We start from the raw sequence: 23100 nt of genomic DNA, 5'->3' as shown, positions 1-23100 counted from the left end.
CTACTTTAGACTGGCAATTAATCCATTCGGGTAGATGAGGCATTATGCTTTCCAACGATAGGAAAATTGTTAAAGTCCGAGCAGAAATGAGAAAGCTAGGAGGCACTATTCACTACAAATATTAAAAAATCAATAGCCTTTCCGCTTTTACTTTTGTTCCGCGTTTTTGCACCCTTTTTAAAAGTAGTTGCGTTTTTTTGCATGACGTCACACATTTTAATGACGTCACTGACCAAGGCGGCCGATGCTAAACCAGCACCCTTTTTAAACGAACGCTCTTTTCTTTGTACTAGATGTAGTACTTCTCTATCAAACCAAGAATTATTCTTTTTTAAAGGTGTTTTTTGTAAAGGAAAATGCTTATTAAATTGACTAGTATATTCTCCTATGAATGACTCATAAGCTTCATCAGCATCAGTTTGATTTAGGCAACACGTGATGTCCATATTTTCCAGAGCATTTGAGAAATTTTGTATGTTTGACAGATTAAGGGTCGGATGCACCAAACGTGGTTAAATTAACCGGCGGTTAACTTTAACCGGTGGTTAGCTGACCACCGGTTAACTTAACCGCCGGTTAAAGTTACCACCGAATGCTCCAACCGCTGGTTAGGTAACCGCGCGAACAGTCGGAATTTGCTGAGTCATCAACAGCAGTCAACCAGAATACAGTTTGTTATTGCGTTTTTAGAGGCATTACGTGTTTTGTTAATATAATTTTAAAAGTTACACAGTCACTTTTATCTAGGGACAAACTTTTATCAAATACAAGAAAGCATGGCAGCGAGTCGTTCCGTTTGATACCGTAGGCTATGTTCTTACATTTAACATGATGTAGTAGCTTTAACAATAGGCTAATTCATTTGCACAGCAGACCTAAGGCGTTCACTTCTCTTGTCTACAGCTTCACATTAGTCTAACTGATAGTTGCATACAGCTTGTACGTTGACAGAAAATAGCCTTTTCTGTTTCTGAATAGTTCGGCTTGCTCTCCACCAGGAGAAACAATTGGAACATGAGTTCCATCAATGCATCCGACCACATTGGGAAAGCCTGCAACTTGGAAAAAATCTTGCTTTACACCCATCAGCTGTTCACCACTCGGAAATATCATGAAGCTTGATTTACGTTTGGCAATTGCTCTAGACACTCTGTGAACAATCCGACACGCAGTTGACTGTTCAACCCCCACTAAGTGGCCATCTGTCCTTTGAAAATTACCAGTTGCGTAAAAGCGGAACGTAGTGATTAATTGCAGAATAGGAGGAACAAACTTGTTTCGTTTGGATGCAAACTGTAAATCGCATTCAATAAGGTGTAAAATACTCAGTGTACATTCCTTGCTGAATCTAAATCGTTCAAAAAACTCAGTTGCATCAAATTCTTCCATGGGATTTGACCATGGATTTGACCGATCCCGTATAACACGTTGTATGATGGTTGTAACGTCATTAACTTCTGCTATGTCAGCAACATGAAGAGCATTCATGATTAACTTCAGAGCGTACCGGTAGTCTTAATTTTGTATGAAGCTGTAATGCAACAACATTATAGTACTACAGCAATGCAAAATACATGTCTTTAAACACTCACAAACAGGGAGGTAGGGCAAGCCAAGATCTTGTCCATAATATACAAAACCTTCATATTAGCATTGTTTATAATTGTTTTATAAATATATAGTATTGTTTATAAAGGGGGCCAGAAAATGAATTGGCACGACCTGGAAAATTCTGTCAATGTCCCTGCTCACAAACTCAGTACGTAGATCCTAACTACTGTACTAAAGTTTCACCCTATTAATCTAACACACCACATCGAATAGCAAAATAACATAGGATTGCTTGATTTCTTATTGTTGCGCTATACGACAGAAGCTTGCAATTTCAAAGAAAGACAATCGATAGCACACCCGACTTGTTAAGTTGTTATTTTTGGTGAACTTTACTTTAACCACCAGTACTGTACAATGTACATAGGCTATTTGACAAAGTGAAAAGTGTTAAGATAAGCTTGCCAAGTATTGCCTTCCCTATGCTATCAAAACAGCTAAGAAACAAACGCTTTCATCAAGTTAACCAATGGTTAACCCAGTTCGTCTGTTGGGTTAACTTTTCGGTTAAGTCAGCCAAGTTAACCTGCGGTTAACTCATTGTCAGCGTTGGTGCATATCACATTTTGGTTAAATGAAAGTTAACCGATTGGTTAACTTAACCAGCAGTTAACCACGTTTGGTGCATCCGACCCTAAATGATCTGGTATATTGATGACATGTAACTGAGGGTTTTCCAATATTTGTACAATGCATAACTGGGAAGTGGTCTGAGATTGCATTAATTAGAGTTCCACACCGACTTTCATTACCTGTTTGCACATTACCTGTTTGCACATTTCATTACCTGTTTGCGATGGCTGCTTGAATATTCATTGTAGCGTGTTCAATTCGTCTGTTCGGTAGACCACATTTTTGGTTGGGTTGAATCAGTGTTTTCATTAAAGGGGTAATTCTATTGGCTAGGATTTTGCTTAAAATTTTGTAATCAGTGTTCAATAATGAGATTGGTCTCCAATTTTTGAGCAATGATTTATCTCCTTTTTTGTGAAAAAGTTTAACTATGGCTTCTCTCATCATTACTGTCATGGTGTTTTTTAGAAAACAGTTAGTATACATTTCAAGCAAATCATATTTCAATATGTGCCAACATTTTTGATAAAAGATTGCGCTGAGGCCATCCGAGCCGGGGCTGAGTTATTATTTAATGTATCAATTGCGTTCTTAATTTCATCTTTTGTTATTAGTCTTTCATTTTCTTGTGCTTCATCTGCATGTATTGTGGTGTGGTTCAAAATGTTTAGATATTCATCTTGTTCAGTTGGATCGATTTTTCCATCAATTTCCCATAGCTTATGGTAAAAATTGTGTGTTTCTGTTAAGATACCATGTTTGTTGGTTATGACTTTATTGTCATCTATATGTAGTTCGGTGATAGTATTATTTTTACCTCTTTTCGTTTCAAGATGAAAGAATCCTTTGCTTGTGTGCTCTGAGTCGTTTTGAGGTATTTTGCAGCGAATTTGTGCTCCTCTTTGCGTGTTATTGTGAAATTGTTCAATAACATCGGTAAATTTTGCTCGGTCAGATACTAGTTTGGATGAAATTCGTTTTCAATCTTAGAGTTTAAGATCTGGAGTTGTTGGTTTGCTGTGTCATATGCTTCTCGTTGCATCGTTGCGAGTTGCTGTGAGAGCTCTATCAGCTTATTTTTAAGTATTTCTTTTCCTTTATCCCACCATTCAAGAGTATTTTGAAAATTTGGTTTTCTTATTGTCCAGTTGATCCATGTTGTTTCTATTTCGGATATTACATGTTGATGTTGAAAGATGGAATTATTTACTTTATATGTGTGTTGATCCCATTTTATGTGTGTGTGATAGTTTAATGATAAGGTTGGTGCATTATTATGGTCTGAGTACAAATTTGTGTGATGTGTAATGTTTTCAAAGTGCTTCAAGGTATTGTTGTTTATATATATTCTATCTATTCTTGTTTTTGCTTTTGGATGTGAATATGTATAGATTGCTTTGTGTGGATGTTTGTATCGAAATATGTCTATTAGTTGAAAATTATTATTAACTGGTGTTTTAAAAGTCTTTTTGTCGTAGGTGTTTAAGAAGGATTGAGGGTTTACCGTATCTAGAGGGTCTGTGATCAAGTTAAAGTCACCAAGTAGTATTATTTTGTCATTCCATTTTTGTAAGTTTGTGGATAGTATTTTTGATAGTGATGTTTTGTCTTTATGATTTTGTGGAAAGTATGCATTGATAATATGCATATTTTCACCATTAATATTGATATGTAGCTGGTGGAGGTGGTTGTTCTTTAAAATAGTATGTCTGGGTTGACCCTTTTGATATATTTCATTTTTTAGTATTATCATAGTTCCTGCACGAAAACTTGGAGAATCAGGAAATATGTTTGAGAAAAGTTTTATGTTTAAAATTTTTCCCAATTTTCCAATTATTTAGGTAAAAGTCGATGAGTTTCCTGAATAGCTAAGGCAGAGAGTCTATGAAGCTTAAAGAATTTTATAATGTTGGTAAATTTTTTGGAAATTCCATTTATATTGATTGAGCAAATTTTAAGCTTTTTAACATGCGTGTGACAAGTTTGACTCTCTGCCTCAGAAAGCATTTCACTAGGTGTCAAAAGTATGATACACATTTAGGGGTGTTCAATTTCGATTTTCGATTCAATTTCGATTATGGTGATATTCGAAATTCGTTATTCGTGTCGGACATATTCGAAATTATAGCCGCCCTTTCGGCTGAACGCGGTTGAAAGTAACGCGAGTGGCGCGAAATCTGTCTTGTCTCATTTTGCAAGCGAAAAAAGACTTCGACGCATGCGCATCGTCGATCACGTGACTATCACACGCTCTCGCGGGTCCAACGGCCAGTCCTGCACCAGGGATGCCAGGTTGGCATTTTTATTGCCAAATTTCTCAAGAATAAAGATAGCTAGGTTGTGCAATAGCAGAAAGTGTAGGCTGAGCTTTGTCGCAGTTTTATCCATTTTTTACCGAATCCATAGGCGCCTAAGCCGTGGGGGCAGAGCCGTAGCCAGACCGCAGAGCAAGGGGGACAACTTTTTTAGGGGGGGGCCGAACAAATTTAAATATGCAAAATCATTATAATTGTAGTTTTTGCCCGAGAATATTGAGATTATGCCAAGGGAGGAGAAATTTTTTTCAGGGGGGGGCGAGGCCCCCCTGAAAAAAAGTTGCCCCCCTGCTCTGCGGTCTGGCTACCCCGGCTGGCTACGGGCCTGCGCATATTTCTGTGTGTGGGCAACTTTTTATGCTGTATTGATACATAAAACAATAGATGAACTAGCGATCGGCAGCAGGAAAACATTTTTTGAATGCAAACCGCAACAGCTTCGCTATAAATAATCACTAGAACGAGTTGCGATGCTACAATTCAACACCAGACAACAAAATCTGTCATTTTTACATTGATTTAATGTCTGCAGACGTTGAATCAATGTAAAAATGACTAATTTTGCTTCCTAGGACATAGCAAAAATCTACCATTTTGCGTCGATTCAATGTCATCAGATGTCGAATGCACCCCAAAACAACATAATTTGCTTACGTAGACGGAGCGTGCGTTTAGCTTGATGCGCTTGCAAACATACTCGATGTCGCTTTCGAGTCGAAACCTCTGCATTCTGCAGTGAAATGTCGCGGCAGTGAATCGCTTGCTGTGAAAATGAACTTGAAGTGTTTGGGATCCCAGCAACCTCGGCTCCAGCGGAGCGATCGTTTTCAAAAGCTGGCCTGATCGTCACGAAGTTGAGATCCCGATTGACGGGTGACCATGTCGATCAGCTTGTGTTCATAAACACCAACATGGGCCTGGAGCTGTAGACGTTATTTTGTGTTATTTTTTCGCAAATTTTCATGGCTTTTTTTCGCGTTTTCTAGCGAATTTGCATGTCGTTTCTTTCAATAAAATCACATTTTGCAGTTTGGTGAATAGTTGTGATATTCGAATTTGAAATTCGGAAATCGAAAATAAATTGAATTTCGAATTTCGAATATTCAAATAATCGAAATTGAACACCCCTATACACAATCACATTTGGCTATATTATAGGCTATTTAACACTATGATTATTATTACTTTTTTTTTGGTTTTTAGGCGATAAAGAGATTCAATAAAAGTTCGTTTTAAAATATTATAGTTAGTAAGTATTTTCGTTGTCTCTTGGCAGCTCTTCATCTTTGTTTGGTTCAAGGATAAATTTTTCATCATTTTCTGATGGTGTGAGAAGGTTTTCATCTGTCTGATTCTGGGATGATGTGTCAATCATCAGAGGCATAGAGTTTTGTTCTGAATCGGAGGATGGTTCTTTTGAGTAGTTTGAATCTATTTTTTGGGTCTTGTTTTTTAAGGGCGGACTATCTTCAAGAGGTCGCTTATTAGGTCTGATGTGGGTGGGTGTTGGTAAATGGTGCCTTTCAGGTGCATTTCTTGGTTTAGATATCGGATGTCTTTGTTGATTGTGTGTTGTTTTCCTTTTCTTTTTCTTCCTTCGTGTGCTTTTCTTTTCCCATGGGTGTGATGCTATGTCAGTGGACTCTATATCTGAAGATAGTCCTTCTGTGTTAGGGCTTGTAGTACCACTTTCAGTTTCGGCGTTTCTTTGTTGAGTTAGGAGGGCACGTTTTGGGCATTCCGTACCTTGATGTCCTCGGTGTTGGCAATACCCACACAATATCCTCATGGGACATGTTGCATCGAGGTGGTCCAGTCCTTTGCAGAAGCGACAAAGATGACGTTGAGGTGTATTGTTCATTTTTTGTGTCGTTCGGCATTGTTGGGCTGTGTGCCCCTTCTTTTTGCATATATCGCCCTGGGCGCAATCTGCTGCGCAATGACCTCGCTTTTTGCATATTCTCACAGGGAGAGATGCTCCTCTCCTGGCTTTGTGATATATATCCATATACCATGAACTTTTATTTTGTCTGGGATATTTTCCAGGTTTATATCCCTTAGATGGATATGGACATATTCGTTTTTTATGTTTGGGAAGTTTTTAAATCTCCCAAAGAAGATTTTTTCGGGTTTTCCCCATTTACAGTCGGAGAGGAACCTAAGCCAGGACATGTCAACTATATCAACATATCTCCAGAAATGGAAGCTACAGCTCAGCAAGGCAAAGACAGTGTCGGCGGCCTTCCATCTAAACAACAAGGAAGCAAAACGTGAGATCAACATTACCACCGATGACGAACACCTCCCCTACTGCGCCGAACCCACCTACCTCGGCGTAACCCTGGACAGGTCACTCACGTACCGACGACACCTGGAGTAGGGTGTTGCGTTTTTCAAAAAATTTTTGAATCTCTTTTTGGAAATATGATTTTCTGACCGGAAATGGCGTGAAACGACACCAGAAGAAAAAATTTTTGAAAAATTTTATGTTTTAGGTGTCCCACGCTCACCCCGAAAATTTTGCATTTTGCCGCAAATGAACATATTTTCAAACGCATGCAATTTCTACATTTTACATCATAACCACACCATGTTGGGTATCATTTTGATCAGAATTTTATGGAGAACATCACTAAACTATCAAAAGTTAATTTTCTGCAAGAATGTAAAAATTGAAAATTTGGCCTGGCGTAATAATTTGACAAAAATCCATTCGAAAAAGGTGGAAAAATTGGAAAATTAGACACAAAATGTTTTGAAACATACGGTATACACAATACTACAATAGTCTTATCAGTTAAATGCCAAACAGTGTCAAAACTAAGTGTCAAAGATCATTGGGCTTGTCAATCATCCTTGAAAATCACCATCTCATCTAAAACTTTGAAGCTATCCAACTCTTGTATCATGGGCCAATCTAATTGATGTTTGCTGGTACACCTTCTCTTTTTCTTTGAAGTGTCAAAACTGTGTCGTCGTCATCGTGTGAGCGTCTGGGGCCGAGGGTCTATCCTTTTACCACCCCAGATTCACGATGTTGCCAGACTACACTGGAAGGCTGCTAGAGAGCAGCCAGTCTTTGGTTTCATCATCCATGACACGCAGACCTTCCACTCCGTTAGGTGGCTTGAAGATGGAGCAGTCATTGATGATGTGGTCTGCGGTCTGTTCCTCGGCACCACGTTCACAGGAGGAGGAAGAGGCCATTCCCCATTGATGCATGGTTGAGTGGAAAAGCCTGACGCCCGTACGGAGACGGTTGAGGCGCACCCATGCCTGTCTTGATAGTGTTAGACCGATGGGGCGTGTGTCAGCGTCGGGGATGAACGAATAGAGTCTGGTGGCAGTTGACTTCCATTCAGAACTCCATTTATGGTCCGCCCAAGCAGCCGCAGAGATGTCTTGTACATCAGCTTTGTTGATAAGAAGTTGAGCGGCTGGCACGAATGGGTGTCTTGATTTCAGTCGACGGGGGTGCTCGTTTGGGAGAGCAGAGATCTTGTAGTGGAGAAGGTGGTTAGGCTCCAGTGCCCGTCGACCGAGTGACAGAGTGGCTTCTTCGCGACGAAGCTCAGTGGGTTGGATGCCAGCGAGAATGGGGAGATTGTCCAATGGTGTGGGACGCAGGCATCCGGTCACTGTGCGCAGGGCGCTGTTTATGGCAGTGAGCACTGCAGAACCAAACAGGTGCACAGTACTCTGCTGAAGAGTAGACAAGGGCTAGGGCTGCTATACGCAAAGTGTCAGCCCTCGCCCCCCAGCTAGAGCCTGCCAGGCGCTTGAGTAGCGCAGCGCGGGATGTGAGTTTCTTGCGCAGTGACACCAAATGGTGGCGGTATGTGAGCGATCTGTCCAGTGTCACCCCAAGATATCTTGGTTCAGGGCAGAAGGACAGAGATTTTCCGTTGTTCTGGACGTGTAGCTCACGATCAGCTTGCCGATTATGGAGGTGGAAAGCTGCTGCCACAGTTTTGGTTTCGCTGAATTTCAGTCGCCAGTTCTGGAGTTAGGCTGAGAGAGTTTTCATGTCCTGGCTCAAGGTGTCTTCTAGATTTTCCCACGACTTTGTGGAGTGGAGAATTGCCAGGTCGTCCGCATAAGCATATTTTGCGGAAACCGTAGTTGGCAGGTCGTGGGTGTAGATGTTGAAAAGAAGTGGAGCCAGTACCGATCCCTGCTGTGGGACGCCGTTTTTCAGGTAAGGTTTGTTTGCTCTCCTTGTTTGTCACTAGGCCAGCCTAATTATTGGTTGAATGGGTGTCCTTCAAAAACAACCAGATGGCGAATGAGAGGCTGATTGGCAACATCACCAGATGTTTGAATAACCGAAAGGTTGAAGACAGAAACGATGCAATGTCAGACGACAAAATAAAAGAAACTGATGACAAAATACGAGCTTATGTCACATCAATATGTTCGGATATCACACAGTTTTGACACTTCAAAGAAAAAGAGAAGGCGTACCAGCAAATATCAATTAGATTGGCCCATGATACAAGAGTTGGATAGCTTCAAAGTTTTGGATGAGATGGTGATTTTCAAGGATGATTGACAACCCCAATCAGCTTTGAGACTTAGTTTTGACACTGTTTGGCATTTAACTGATAAGACTATCATAGTAACCATATGTTTCAAAACATTTTGTGTCTAATTTTCCAATTTTTCCACCTTTTTCGAATGGATTTTTGTCAAAATATTACACCAGGCCAAATTTTCAATTTTTACATTCTTGCAGAAAATTAACTTTTGATAGTTTAGTGATGTTCTCCATAAAATTCTGATCAAAATGATACCCAACATGGTGTGGTTATGATGTAAAATGTAGAAATTGCATGCGTTTGAAAATATGTTCATTTGCGGCAAAATGCAAAATTTTTGGGGTGAGTGTGGGACACCTAAGCCTTAAAAATTTTCAAAAAAAATTTTTTTGGTGTCGTTTCACGCCATTTCCGGTCAGAAAATCATATTTTCAACATAGGTTGTAAAATTTGCAACACCCTAACCTGGAGTCACTGCGCAAAAAACTATCGGCGCGCGTTGCACTTTTGAGGCGGCTGGCGGGTTCCGGCTGGGGAGCTGATGCGAAAACCCTTCGCACAGCTACCTTGGCCCTCGTCCATTCTACCGCTGAGTACTGCGCACCAGTGTGGTGCCGCAGCTCTCACACCCGCCACATTGACACCGCCATCAATGACGCACTACGCACTGTGACTGGATGCCTGCGTCCCACTCCAACGGACTGCCTTCCCATCCTTGCAGGCATCCAACCTGCTGAGCTTCGCCGTAAAGGAGCCATGAATTCCCTTGCTCGTCGCGCACTGGACCCCGACCACCTCCTCCACAGTGCACTCCAGCGCCTACCTGGAGGACAGCGGCGACTGAAATCAAGACGCCCATTTGTGCCCGCCGCACAACAGCTTCTGAACAACGTTGAAGATCTTGGAATAAGTGCGGCACACTGGACGAACTACACATGGAACATGGAGTGGCAAAACAACACCTCCCGACTCCATGATTTCCTACCCGACGTCGATCCCCACCCTCCGGGAATGTCCCTCGCAAGACTTGCGTGGGTCCGGCTTAACCGCCTACGAACCGGCGTCGGTCGCTTTCGTTCAGACATGTGCAGATGGGGCCTGGCTCCCTCACCGGGATGCGAGTGTGGCGCCACAGACCAGACAGTAGATCATGTCGTCCATGACTGCCCAATCCATCAACCACCACATGGAACGCTTGGACTGAAGACCCTGGATGACGAGACTGTAGAGTGGCTGATGACATCATGCCCAAACATATAGTCCCGAAGAACAGCTCATACGACGAAGAAGTCGTTTGCAATGTCTCTTGATAGTTCCACCGGCCACTCTACTGGAACTGGGTAGAGTGTTACTATGTCACAGGGTGGTTTGGGCTTCCAAGCTGTGACTGTTATTGTAGCTCCTTGGTATTGATATGCAGTTGGGGTTTGGAGATCTATAGCTAGTTTATCCAAGTTTTCCTTTTCTGCTTCGGTGTGTGTGATTACGAATTGATGGTCTTTTAAGTTTAACGTGCACACTCCTTCAAGTCCTTTTGCATATTTGCTGAGAAAGCCATCTCCCATGAAGAAACTTATAAAATTGTCAATGCTCAGTCAACCTTGGCATTCAGCTTTTACTACAAGTCTTCGTTGAAAGTTGTAAGGCTCGCTTGGTATCATTGTTGCGAGCTACTATAGCCTACTGTTTGAATTCTCAGCTCACAATTGTATGTATTTGTTAAATTTTCAAAGCAAAAGTTAGACAGTTTGTGATATTATAGACTAGCACTTGCAGGTTTTACCACGTTTGCAGTGAGAACGCTGCTGGCGCTTAAAGGCATATTCAATGAAATTTTCAAACTGGAATTAAGCATTAAAATGCGTAAACTGAACACTCAAGAATACATTTTAAAAAAAATTACCGGAAAAAAATGGTTTTCAATGGCGCTGGCAAGGCCCAAAGTCCAATGTTTCATTTATTTTTTATTTTTTTCAAAATGACTAAAAAGTGGAAACACTGCTAGAGTATACGTCATAAATGCCAAGAGCTCCAGCAATATCAAAAGTCTTTTCGCGCGCTGGGTTGGAAAGTTCGGACGTGTTGCGTTGAAAGGAGTTTTGCAGGATAGTTTTACACGTTTTTTAAGTTTCTAGGATATTTCGTTGAGTAATAGTAGCAATGTTACGAGAAAGGTGAGGTACGGTAGTATAAATCTAGTAGCATTGCTAAAAATTTAATGTCCATGAAATCAATATTGCATCATAGTTTGACTATTGTAGAAACAATATTGCATCATAGCAAATACTATGCCTGACTTTTGTGTTGTGCTTGGCTGTGACACGACAGCATTGCATAAAGTTAGTATGTTTGGGTTTCCCAAAGTCAGTACACAAAAAAAGGAAATGGAATAAATTTGTCAACACCACAACTTGTCATTGGAGTGGACCAAAACCACACCACAGAATTTGTAGTCGGCATTTTCAAGAAGCAGACTTCAAAAATTTTCTTCAATTCCAAATGGGATATGCCAAAAGACTTGACTTGAAACCCGGTGCATGTCCATCTTAAATCTTTCCTTCTCCATCAGAAACTAGTGCAACAGCTGAAAGATCACAGCTTGATCAAAGAAAGATCAAAGCTTGACTTCTTCCTGGCGACCAGCTTATAGAAGACGCCAAGTTAATGAAGTAATGTTGATCTTATGGTTTATTGTATTTATTTAAAATTACAGAATTAGGTTTTGATAACCTGTACGGTACCCCAGGGCCTAATTTACAACAAGGCCATTAACCTAGTGCAGCGGTTCCCAACATGTGGGTCGCGACTCCAAGTGGGGTCGCCTGACAATTTGCCTGGGGTCACCTGAGGCCTTCTGAAAAGTTTAGAATTTCATTAGTTTAGAAACTTTGCCACAAGAATTCCAAGATACAATGAAAAGCGTTGTAAGTGTCGTGAATTTTGTAAAAGCTAGTGTTTTCAACAGCCGCCTATTTTCAAAAGTTCGCAGTGAATTGTATACATCCAGTAATGTTTTGTTATTTCACACTAGTGTAAGATGGCTGTCCAGAGGCAAAGTTTGGAAACGTGTTTTTGATCTTCGTGATGAATTAGGAACATTTTTAATCAAAAATCTAAACCACAGTTTGAAGCACTTTTCGGCGACAAAAACCAACTTCACAAAATTGCTTGGTGTCAAATTCGTATGTTTACTTTGTCATTCTGTACATGTTTGCGCCAGCAGCAAAAAATAAAATTGAATGAATTGAATTCACTTTAGGCCTATAACATCATTAAAAACAGAGTGAAAGGGTTCACCAGGCATTTGATAATTTAAAGTAACTTGCGTTCTTCTGGTGACTATAGGCTACTAGGTTACCAGAAAACCGCAACCTAGTATGGTAGCCTATAATCACCAGAAGAACGCAAGTTACTTTAATTATAACATCATTATTGTATGCGTGGTTTATAGCCTACAGTTGTCAATTTTTAGGTGCTTTAGGTTACTATAAATTTTTTATGTCATATTGGAGAATTTTTGACTCTTGGTTTCCAATACGAAGAGGAAGATAGTACGGTGGTTGAAGAAGTAAGTGATGATGAAGAAGAAAGTATGCTAGAACCTGAACCCTATCGTTTTGAGCCTGATTATACAGAGACAGAGATCAATCAGCTTTATCTTGCTGATGTGACTGACGTTTCTCAGCAGGAGGATCGAGTGGGAAACACTGATTGGTAAGCAAATTTAGATATTTGACGTCATTTCGTTTAGCTTTACTTAACATAAAATAATTAAATCACCGACCGTACCGGGATAAGTGCTCAGCTTTGCATTGCATTTCCCTATTGGTTTGTAAGGCCTTGAACCTACAACACGTTGAAAACAACTTTACAAATGCAACTGAAATTATAAGAAAATGAAATCTTAACGCTCTTAAGTTTACCTTGCCTAATACTAATTATATTGCAAAGTTGAATTTTCCCGTCCCGGTAGGCTATGCAATGAATTATTATATACTAGGGCAATTATTTTTTGGCCTAAAAATTGAAACTTTTGACATTAAATTTGTTTTGACAAATTTTGACGTATGCCGTATTTGGCCGCCTTTCCTGCAGCAATTATGCCTACCCAATTTATTACACCCTAGCTAGATGTGAGCGATGTTTTCAACAACCAGCTTAACCCTTACGAGGTTGGGCTCCCTGGAGTCTTGCTCAGTTTGGGGGGGGGGCTGTCGATTCTTCTTATGCTTTAGGAGTGATATCTCTGTTATTTTTTAAGGTACGGTTTCAAACTTTGGGATTCACTTTGTAAAATTATTTACGCTGAACATATCCGAAAATTAAACCTATGTGAATTTTAGAACTGCTCATAGACGTTGAAATGTTGAGGTGACTTATGACTTTTGGATTATTTTGCGATTAAAGCGATTGTAGCGTGAGTTTACACATTATTTTTTGATAGAGTAATGAAGAACATGCATTGCAATGTTGTGATTAAATTTTTTTTACATAATCTCAATTTGAATCTATATTTTTCATGCAAAATAATAACTTTTCCCACGCTCAAAATAAACCTCGCTACTTGACTAAAAGAACAATGCTTCATCTATTACATGCAGTAATGAGATTTCTGAACGCGTGTCACACCAATTTGGATTATGATCTTGTGACCTCGGTTCCAAGAACAGCAACTCCTACGCTTTATTAACAAATGTAGACCAGCTGAAGAAGCAGGGTCGCGTTTATCAAATACTATTATGTAATCCACGAAACGAATGGAAGATCATGCAACAAAAAACGCGGTTTAAATGCAATGTATTGTAGTTGCAACAGCGTCTCTCAATGTAAGTTCAATGTGAACTCGGCTACATACAAGGCTAGTACTAGGAGTAAGATTACCCGATAAAGTCGATGATGCTCTACGTAAACAGAAGTCAGAAAGAAATTCAAAATAAAACAGTCACGGTTCATTAATTAACAGAACGTCACAACGCTTTTCACCAAAAGGAAAATCTGTAATGCCTCGGGTCATTTTCTTGTGGATTCAATAAGCACTCTAAGATTCATATACCACACACTAAAATCCAAACAATATTTAGATTTATTCAAAGTAGTATTTATTATGCGTCAAATCATTGTGAACCTGGAGAAATACTTTACAAAGAATTAGCTGCCTAATGGGCGTTTATGCGATAAAAATGTCAGTTTGGCAGCAAAATATTGATAAGTATTTTGATTTGGTTACAGCAATACCGGACTGCAGCAATTGGCACAAGGCTCTTGCAGCAACGTTTTTCAACTTGATTCAATGGTAAAGCAACCTGTGTTCTGTCAGGTTATGTACACACAAGTTCAGAAATATTTAGGAATATGCAATGAGGCACATTGAAATTACAAGTGGCTGCACATTTACAGTTCGATAATACGAGGAATTGAATACAAGCTAATACAATCATTTCGACGTGGATTCAACATTGCAAGACGATGTAAACATGCGCGGGTTTGCAATTAGATTACGGTACTTCTCTTCTATCCTTGTTTGTATAAAAGTCATAAAATCAGTCGTTGTATCCGTGCTAAAATTCAGCTATGTTCAAACCGCATTATATTGATATTTTCTAAATAGAAAATGGATTTATAAAATATGAATACAATACTGTTTCAGCATATAAAAATGCTGAATTTTACATCCAGTATTACGATTAGTTTTATGACCCACTTTTTATACAAAGAAGGATAGATGATTTTGATAAGCAATCAAATTGCAAAACCGCGCATGTTTACAAATATTCAACGTCTTGATATGTTGAATCAACCTAAAAATAGCTATCTGTCTAATGAAAGGAAAAACTTTCATTGAGCTCCGCGTTTTATTTAGGCTGTGGTTGAAGCCAATGTTTATAAAACCGCAATCATTCAAATAGTTTATTCTGCCCAAAAGCAAGCTTGACATACTCGTGTGGAATGTGCAGGGCATAAAGGCTTTTCACAGCACTGACATTGGCCACGGTTTTTTGGTAATTTATTTTTTCTGGCTTTGGCACCTTCTCCCATAATAGCGTGTTTGCATACGTCGTGTCGACGATAGTTGGGGCAGAGTGGCCCTTCTGCCGCTTGGATTTGTTGTTGAAGGTTGTTTCCCTATTACTGCTTCAATCTTATGTATGGTGTGATAGTTCAGGCCCTGGAGAGATCGCGACTTTATGAATGGCTTCACGAGTTCCATGGCCAGTTCCCAACCGAAGTCGAAGGATTTTCGCTTGCGTGGATCAGTCCCTTCATTTAGTGCTAAAACTGTAGATGCGTTGACGCGGCAAGTATCCAAAAAATAAGCAAACGCAGTAGTTGTCCACCGTGGGGACTTCGCTTTGCACGTGAATGAACCCATCCTTTGGTCGATGATATCGGTGCCACCCTTTGTGAAGTCGTAAAGCTTATACAAGCCTGGCTTCTTTTTGCCGTCATCCTTGGTAATCCCCAATAGAGGTTGCATGGTCGTCAACATCAAAACATTCCGCATGCCAGAACTCTTCGTTTTTACTACATAAGAATGTAGACTAAGATCAGCCTCACTCGTCTGCCAATAAATTTCGTACGAAAATTTCTCCCTACCACTCACTTGCTTCACTTCCAGGGGTATTCCTCTACGTATAGCGTTGAGGGTTCCCACTGACGTTATACCCCTGTCAAGCAACCACTGCGCGAGTGGTATGGAGGTGTACAAGCGGTCATACGAAATATTCCGACCTTGAAGGTCACCGTGTTGTTCCAGGCTCATCACCATTCCTTTTACCACTTCTTCTGTTCCACGAACGTAAAAATGAAATGGCTCTTCCTTCTGTTTACCTGAATAGACCGATGCCGTAAATGTGTATGGGAATCTGCTGGCGTTTACCGACTTGAACAGAAGGCCATATTTCGCAGGCTTGTTTGGATTATATTGCTTGAAGGCAATTTGTGTCCTCATGGGGTATAGCGTTTCGTCCAACGACAAGTAGTCACCTGGAATGACATGTTTGCCACAGTTTTCGTTAAACATTTCGAAAATGACTCGAAATGCGGCAAACCGGTCATTCTTCCAACGTTGCGGCCTAGTATTTTGGTCGTCGAACGAAATGTTCGAAAATAAAAATTTAAAGCGGTTCTTGCTCATTGTTGCACTAAACACGGGATGCCCTTGCAGTTGATTGAACAATACATCCGTGGAATGACCAGCCTGTCCTAAAAGCCCCCGAAAATACCCCAATCCAACAAAGGCCAGCATCTCCTCGTTGTTGGTTGGGCCAAAATAGCAGTACCTGCTGTCATGTAAAATTCTCTCTGGCAATTGAGAAATGAGTGTGGCAATTTTTCTATTTGTTTCTTGAACAATAATGTTCAAAATGTTTAAAGAAAAAAATAGTTCCCATGCTTGCCGAGGAGTCTTGGCTTCTTTGGCTTCTCCTCTAACACCAGTCGGGCCAGATATAATGTTAGCCCGGCCCCTTCTCCCATTGTGCACCGGTCTCGCATTAGACCAAGTAATGCTGACGCCGCCCTCTTGTCTGTTCTTTGGTTTTTCTACAAAAGTTGTATAAGACTTCAGTGTGTCGGGAAACTCAACAGCATCGTAGTTGTTCATGTCGAGAGAGGAATCTATGCTGTTCACCAGTCTTTTCGATGTTATAATCCGTCGTGGTGGCGCAAACTCCGGTTGAACATCGCCCATGGAAGGTAACTGGTCGTCAATCTCGATCGGAATCGCTGTTGCGGAAGTTGACGGAGAAGAATCCGCTTCTTCATCTGAATCGGAGTGCCATAAATCCTCCAAATCATCCGCCTGGCTTTCGTCGTCAGAATCCAGTAAAACATGTTGCAATATTTCTTCAGCACTGAATCCTTGCCTTGCCATGTTTTATTTAAAAGTGAAAAGGACGTAATTTTTTTAATAATGGCGTTGAAATACTAAAGAAAATGTATAATGAAACAAATTGTTAGTCACGTAGAAACTAGTTAGAAAAAAACTTTTACACAGAATTATAAAAGTCAAGAATAAACCAAAACTTTGCAATATAATAAATTGTCAGACCGTTGTCAAAAATTGTGAAGTGCACTTTACATATTTACTGATGATGAAACTATATGAATGCTATGGTTATCTATGGTGATTCAGATTAGCTTCTTGAGCAATGTTTCACGTTTATGATAAACTACACGTAGAAGGGAAATCCAACAGGCGTTTGCACAATTTCGTCGTTTAGCGACGTAGATTCGACGAAAGCGGCGTAATGATTATTAGGCCTACCTGGTATCAATATTGGCTGTTTCTGCAATGTTGCGTTATGACCATGAACGCCACGTGGCTTGAAAAACAACATTATAACGCTGAATGAAACCATGTGCATGAAGCTGATAATTTATCTAATAAAATAATCTCTGATGTAAATTCAACGATTGGGCAATGGTATGTCTCAACAAAATTACCAAATATTCCATCATTTTGACGGCTAGAATGCATTGTTGAACCTAAACCGAAAAATATAGATGCGCTGTTCATCCATAATTTTTGATATTTGTTTATATGTTTAGTGAAAATAAGCTGTCATTCTTGTTATTATATTGAAAATTAAAAAAAAGTTTGCAAAACGTCTATATTACCATGAATGCGGTTTCATCTATTTTGATTGTCCCTTGCTGTAGGCGTACTTAGGCAAGTTGTAATTATCACAATCTAACTTTTCCCAACTATGAGCACTATATCTCGATGCGCATTTGTGTATTGTGTAAAATTTTGATGGTGTCCAAAAATCAAATATTATTTACAAAATAACTCGATCTCTTAGAATATCCTCATATGTCACATCAACAAATACTTTCCTGACTTACAAATAGGCCTAACTAAGGTAATAAAGAAACATTCTACTAACGGACAATTCAGTGATAAAAAAAAACCAAAAGTTTGATATTTCTTGCAAATGCAAACAATATAAGTTTTTCATAACAAGATGAAGTTCAATAGCATTACAAGAATTCCATCACCATAATTCAAAAAGAACCTTTCCATTACTTGGGTTGACCCTGGCGATTACTCCGCATATGGGTTATGTTATGTACCACTATGGTTCACCGTACTGCCGATTGCCTAAAGCATGAAAAAAGTTGCATCTGTCTGCGGTTATAAGTTATATTTTTTTCTAAATTCAACTAAAACAGCTATTCGCATTATGAAACAGTTGGATAAGTGCCATAAATCAAACTATGGAATAAGTTTGTTTCCCTATAAAAACGCCTGCCTGCAAGATGATACCATGTTCATAAAAATTACTAGATGTACATAACACAATATACTTTATGATATTATATTTTCTGATTATACATTTCCAGTTCTTGTAACAGACTGCATAATGCTCACTCATTCACTTTCAATGTAACTGAAAATAGTTGTTAGATAAAACCTATATATCACACGCGCTATCAAGTAAAAGCGTTCTATTTTACATTGATTCGATTGGCTCAATATGAGATGGCTACTTCTAAACTACACTTATGAAGGCAGAGTCTGCAATTACTTGAATTTTTGCAGGTGTGACCTACAATAAATAATGCGATTAATCGAATACAATTCTCACACAACTCGTGAATATGTCTAGTCAATCAGCGCTGACATAATGCTGGATGATGCATTATTGTTTATTGAATAATTTAGTAAATATGCGTAACTTCATCTGTTTGTTATTGTGAGACGAAACTAGGAAGAATGGAAATAGAAATGGATAAAATAAAGGTATTTTTATTCAATGTAAACGCGCTGCCGCGTGTCATTATCTAACTAAAATATCTCTCGCCGCTAGCCTATCTCGATTCACCGTTTTCTGACGTCACGTCCATTCGACAACAAACGATTTCTTTCATGCATTCTCAGTTCAGGTTGGCAGTTACCCGCCTTTCCGTCGATTCAACATTGCAAGACGTCGCATAAGTTCATATCTTTAGTTTGGTAAACAGAGATAATATTTCATTGTGACATTGCTATGTAAACTTATATTTCACATGAGACAACTTGACAAGTAAATATACAAGTTTTCACAATTTACGACGAGTTATAGCACATGGAAATGTTACGCTACAATTGCTTTGGGAGGTACTGCATTGTGGTTTAGTTTATCAGTGACAGTGAACCTGGTACAAGAAGCCTCGAATATATTGATTCAACTAAGCTGCATCACGTATAAACGTGGTGGAACGATCGTCCTTTTCACAAAAGCGTGATGTTCTGGTTTATTCTACACAAATGAGAAGCGTATTGCATTTCAAATCTTTACATGTCGACTTGGAAATAAATGTTTACAAGTATATGTGAGAAGCTTTGGGAACATCGACGCCTTTTCTGCTTTTGATAGTGTGTCGGACAAAAGGAAAGATTTGAAACCAAAATCATGATATGTTACAGCGCAGCTTCTACAGTAGCTAAATTTCTAATTATTCAAAAAAGCGTTGTGGCCCAAACAGTACAATCTAAAACCAGTCCACAACGTTGAATATGTCACGAGAAAGGAAAATGCAATCAAAAGAAACCAGCCAATCACTTTCAATACTTATCTCACATTTTATATCAAATCTACTCCAAATGACGCTGAGTCATTGCAATAACGTTGTAGCCTATGCTTTGTTTGATTGAAAGGACATCATTTTCTGCGAAAAACAATTGTCGCGCTAGATGTATTGTCACCAAGTCTTATGTTTAATTTTACGCAATTTCAACCGCAAGCGACGGTAAATCATCGTATCAAAATTGAAGCTTTTCCTGTATCGACGTCGCTTGTAAGCCGTGGTGAGAACAAAAGATCCACGCATTCTGCCAATTTCCTTCACGCTGTGAAGCAGTTAGGATTAACGAGACATGGACCAAATTAATTACTTTCATCCAACTGGTGGGAAAGTTTTGAACAATAGAATATGAAATATTTCAGAGGATGTGCTGAGAAATGCCTTATATCTCTCAATTTATAACCTTTATTCGCTCAAAATTTCAGCTCAATAGAGGTGAATGAAAGTTAGGAAAAGTCAAGAAATCTCGTAGTCGCAGCCTCAGTGGTTTTAGAGATACAACTGTTGATGCAAAAAAGTTGAATTGACAGCCCCCCCCCCAACCTTCAAACAGTTAAGCCGGGAGTCGAACCAGGTTTGGTTGGTTTTAAATCTTTATCCTCGGACTAACAAAGCCTTGATACGTTATTCCTGGTAGTTTCGCATACTTGTACATGTAGAGGGTCTGCTACTATTCGGTGAGTCCAATTCTTATCCATTACACCATTCCTCTGCGCCAAAGTAGGCTACAAGGTGTAAAATAAAAAAAATTCACTGACAGTGTAACCTCTACGACACCACGACAATGCAGTTTGTAAATAATTTTGACTTTGTGAACAATTTTGACATTTTTTAATCTAACGCTACAATTTTGATGAATTTTTGAATTTTTTTGACAAGTGAAAAAGTAATCGCCCTAATTATTACCAATTTTATATCAACAGGTGTTCATGTTGTCGCTGTGTGGCAATGGATGAGCAACATCAAGCTTTGTGCTACTGTGAGATAGATACAGCACGGATGAAAGACATGCTAGATGGACAATTGGACATGCATGATTACATTTACTCTGCTTGTTTGTTAATATATGGCGCTGTTGAAACAAAATAAATGCACTTGACTTGCTATCGCCTTATTTGTTTCCAAGTTATCAATTCCGTTCAGTAAAAATAAAGTAAAAAAGATTTTTTTTAGGTTAAATTAAAATGGCCTTAGTAATATGTAAGTCTGCACCTGGTGAAAAATGCACTAAACTATGAAAAGCAATTCAATGTCCTGTTAAATCTACATAAAATCGCTCATTTTGTTGGTCCAAGAAATGTAGCCTATGTGATCAGACGAGCGTGAATTTACACAGTAGCCTATGTAGATTTGGTTGGTTGTGTAAAATCATGTGTATGCCATTTCTTTGAATGCAGTATTTGAACTAGACAAAACATTATTTCATTCTCCAAGTATAAAAACTACCGCTTGTAATCATAGAAACTCTGGTTAATGAGAGAATACATACAGTCAAATCGCCCGCAGTAAGAAATATTGCTCGATCAGCTTTTATGACGTAGGCTGTACAGTCGCACGCTTCGCTGCTCACGCAAATTCCCGTTTTGACAGCTCTGACAAAACCACGCGCGCAATGGTGGTCAGACCGCAATGGGGCAAAATTTTATTGAAAATCGTTTTATGGTAGCCTGTTAAACACAAAGAAGGGTCTGCTACTATTCGTTGAGTCCGATTCGGTGAGAGCCTTTTTCGGTGAGAGCCCTATTCGGTGATTTTTTTGAATTTTTTTTTGAAAATTATCGGGTACCGTAGCCTAATTAAATCCCTTAACCCCTAACCCAAAAACCCCAAACCCCCAAAAAACCCCAAACCCCCAAAAAACCCCAAACCCCCAAAAAACCCCAACCCCCCAAAAAAACCCAAACCCCAAAAAAAAACCAAAACCGCAAACCCCAACCCCCAAAAACCCCCAACCCGCAAACCCCAACCCCAAAAAACCCCAAAAACCCCCAACCCCCTATCCCCTAACCCTATAACGGCAATGATAATTAGGCTACGGCGCGCAATAATTTAAAAAAAAAATCTCACCGAATAGGGCTCTCACCGAAAAAGGCTCTCACCGAATCGGACTCACCCAATCGGGCCATTCCGCACAAAGAACATGGAAAATCGCCAAGTCAGGTTTTTCCTTAAGTATTCCTTTAATCAGTTAAAAAAAACTGCCTACCTTTTCGAAAGAAACTACCTAAGGTGTTTCTTTCTTTTTCACATCAACAAATTAAAAGTTTTTCCTTTTTGAAGAAATCAGCAGAAACCTTAGGTAAAAGAAGCCAGCTGATTGCCTCAAAAAAGAAAATTATAAGTAACCACTCTAGATCAGTGGATCCTAAGGCAGAGTCCACTGATCCAGCTGACGTAGGCTACTCTCTTTACTTCTGTATATTTACTATCCTAGGCAAAAGTACGCAAAACACAAAAGATTATATGTATATATCTCCTTTTACTATACTAAATCTACTTTAAACACGAGTTTCTCCCATGAGGCTGGTTTTTTTTATTTTTTTTTATTGAAAAGTAAAAACAGTTATACAGTAAACAATACAAAAGAAGCAATTGGTGAATGCAATCATATTATTGATACCAATCTGTTGCACAGTATAAGTTATACCTGAATTAAGAGATCAAAGGCATGCGATAGATTTGGAAATTCATTGTAGCTATGATATCACTTTTATGTTTGAGGCTAGTGTTTTATCTCCACTATAACGGTCATCTAACAAGTACGTTCATACAGTAGTAGCCCAAAAGATATTCTTATCTTGCATATGCCAAAAGGCGTTGTTGTGTCCGACACTAAATCAGATGCATTGCGCAGGCAGGTAGGTAACACATTACCAGTCACAATAAAAGTGTCTATGTTACTGTGCGTCCCACAACGCACATTTGTAGCCAAAAAATAAACAAATCAATAAAGTAGGAATATAATGTAATGCATGCAATTGCATAAACGAAGAAGGATCTGCATGTTGCCTCATTGCTCTCTTGTAGTGCAATGATGCTACATGCAGATGGTATGTGTAAATAAGTATCATTTACTATGGCGCATTTCATAAAATTCACAAGTCAGGTACATACACTGCAAATGATAACAATTAATAGCAGAATTCTTTCGAGGACAGTGGGTTCTTGGTTGTCATGTTCGACTTATGCTACAGTGTGGGGAGTTTGTAAGGGGCGTCGGTATAACAGAGGTGTCATTTTGAAGATATTCTTTAATTTTTGTTTTAATAACCCAGAGGGTTGTTTTGGTAAATTTTTTGTTGTCCCACATATATTTATCCCCAATGTCTAGTGAAACTTTCTTTTTAATTATGGTACTCTTAACTGTATTTAGGATCAGTAGGTTGTCTGCTTGGAAAATGGTTGTATAGGATTATATCAGTTGTAAGTTTAATCTTTTGTTTTGTTATTGAATGATATAGGTTTTCTATTTTTTTCCAAATTGATTTCGTGAA

General features: G+C 39.2%; 1 long non-coding RNA gene across 1 annotated transcript; it reads left to right on the top strand.

Moving 5' to 3' along the window:
* Positions 1-12518: 12518 nt before the first annotated feature.
* Positions 12519-20710, top strand: LOC145768288 (uncharacterized). Its single transcript, XR_014288929.1, has 2 exons — positions 12519-12751; positions 20530-20710. It is a non-coding gene; the product is annotated as an uncharacterized LOC145768288 (long non-coding RNA).
* Positions 20711-23100: the final 2390 nt, after the last annotated feature.

Source organism: Aplidium turbinatum, chromosome 4 (genome assembly GCF_918807975.1).
Source record: "Aplidium turbinatum chromosome 4, kaAplTurb1.1, whole genome shotgun sequence".
Lineage (NCBI taxonomy): Eukaryota > Metazoa > Chordata > Ascidiacea > Aplousobranchia > Polyclinidae > Aplidium > Aplidium turbinatum.
Note: the sequence above shows the minus strand (reverse complement) of the source record. Positions and strands in the feature narration are given on the sequence as shown.